The sequence below is a fragment of the Lucilia cuprina genome, chromosome 2, assembly GCF_022045245.1.
Source record: "Lucilia cuprina isolate Lc7/37 chromosome 2, ASM2204524v1, whole genome shotgun sequence".
In the NCBI taxonomy this organism is placed as follows: domain Eukaryota; kingdom Metazoa; phylum Arthropoda; class Insecta; order Diptera; family Calliphoridae; genus Lucilia; species Lucilia cuprina.
Window position 1 is genome coordinate 38,058,555 of NC_060950.1, and position 2,300 is coordinate 38,060,854.

Here is a 2,300-nt window from a genome sequence, read left to right on the forward strand (position 1 = left end):
TAAAATGTCTGTTGAATGAAAAATAATTTTCATTACTTTTAAAAACTTAAATACAATTGTTCGATTTTATAAAACCACTGCGTGATTTATTTAATAACTTTTCTAATAAACTAATCCAAGTATATACAAAAAACATACTCCATTTAACATTGTGATGTCCTAGGTGAGGACCACGTAATCCATCCATACATTACATCGGAGTAATCTCAAAACTACTCCATGTCACTACTCTGAGGATTACCACAGGAAACTAGTTTGGAAACTATTTTATGGTAATACTCCAAGGAATATCAACATAGGGTTAGTTTTTAAACTACTCCAATGTTAATACTCCATAGAATACCACAGAAAACTAGTTTTGAAACTACTCTTTGGTAATACTTAATTGAACACAACAAAAAATTACTTTTTAAATTATTTCTATTAATTATTAATTAATTTTTTAAAAAAAAATATTAATTGCAAACTTAACAATATTATTTACAGAATATAAGTAAGTAATACAAATAGTTCAAATAAAGATCACATAAGAAGCAACAAAAACTAAAAAATTACATAACAACAATAAAATGTAATAATAACAAAAAATGCATTATTTTCAATTAAATTTTTTAATTCCTGGTGAAACATAATTATGATTCACCTATTATTTATTATTTTTGTGTTAATAAGGAATTATTATAAAAACTTAAAATTCTATTTAAAGTTCATTAGTTTCTAGAACCACATCGGTTTTAGCAGATACCTTTTTTTTGCACAAACGGAACGAAAGTGACGTTTCTTTACCACTTGAAGTGCAGTCCTTATTTCTTTCTCAGCGTTGGTTGAATAACTATTTATTGCAGCTGAAGTTAAATGTATCTTTACGATTAAATAGTCTGATTAATTTTTAATAAAAAGCTTACATATAATAGTTTTGTATACGTTTTTATAATGTCTTAAACACTTTTTTCCACATATCCCGTCTGTATTATATAATACTCACAATTCTCGGGATAATACACGTTCTAGATTTTTTACAACATTTCGATCTACTAAATATTTAATAGCTGATATCTGAAAAAATACAAATTGAACAATATTCACTGCCATTTTTAAAAGTTGATCATTTCTCAATAATTACATATTTGTCTTCATTAGCTTCGTTTATTTGAGTTTCCACTTTCTGAAGATCTTCTTCAGTTTTAATTGGATATACCGTTATTAGGTTGTTAATATTTTTCCGTACATTATGTAAACCTTGCAACTGTATTTTTTCTCAGCCAGCATTTCAACTATTATTTTGTTTTGGTCAACCATTGTTGCTAAAAAAAGTAATTTTAATGATTCATTAAAAAGCAGATTTCATTAAAATGCAGATAATAATATACTTTGCAATTTTGATATCTGTTCTCTTAAAACTTTGTGTTCGCCATTTATTTCTGTAATGATCTGATTTTGTTTGATGATCATTTCTGTAACGTAAGTAAATTATGTTATTGAAAGTGAACAAGTATAAATAGTTTTTAGTGACATACCTTTAAATTCGATACAGTTATTACAAGGGTTTTTTTTTGGTACGATCTAAAAGAAGACACATTGTTCATTTGTTGTATATTTGAGTAATCGCACGGATGGATACTTTATACTTACAATTTAAGAGCTCGCTACAAGCATTTAGTCTTTTCAAATTTGAGTTTTGTCCTTCCATATTTCTTTACTTGGTTGTTGATATTTGTAATAATTAAGTGCAGCTATGATAGCTATTAAATGATTATTAATTCATTTTGAATTTATTGTCAATATTTGTTTAATAATTTTTATGTGGAGCTATGTAAGATAGGTATTAAAAGAACTTTATTTTCATAGGGCAATGACAGAAGCTTGCAGTGAATGGTATTTATTTCAAATGTCGTTTCTTCTTCCAGCAGTTTATCAGCCGAACATATGCCTAATGCCGACAATGAATTTAAAGGTTCATCAAAGAATGGCTGAATATTTTTGAAACGTTTTCCTATAACCAAAGTTTCATTATTTTGCCCAATTTTGAAGCATTGTAATAGGTTCATAAGGCAGTGCCAAACACACATTATTTGGAGCTTTTATGTCCAAATTAAATTCCTCGGATAAATAGCTATATATTACACCGTTTTTCTCTTTAAATCCAAAAATGTTTGATTCCTTTACTATACATGTATGAAAATTTCTTGCATACAATTGCTCCAAAATGCAATTAGGCTTGCGAACATCTTTTTTAATCATCTGCAAATGATTTTCAAAATCATATGCTGAAAAGTTGTATAGCAAGCCGTGTTGTCTGA

General features: G+C 27.2%; 1 pseudogene; it reads right to left on the reverse strand.

Annotated features, from left to right (window-relative positions):
• Positions 1-10: 10 nt before the first annotated feature.
• On the reverse strand, positions 11-2,294 carry LOC124418493 (annotated as a pseudogene).
• Between the last annotated feature and the right edge of the window lie 6 nt (positions 2,295-2,300).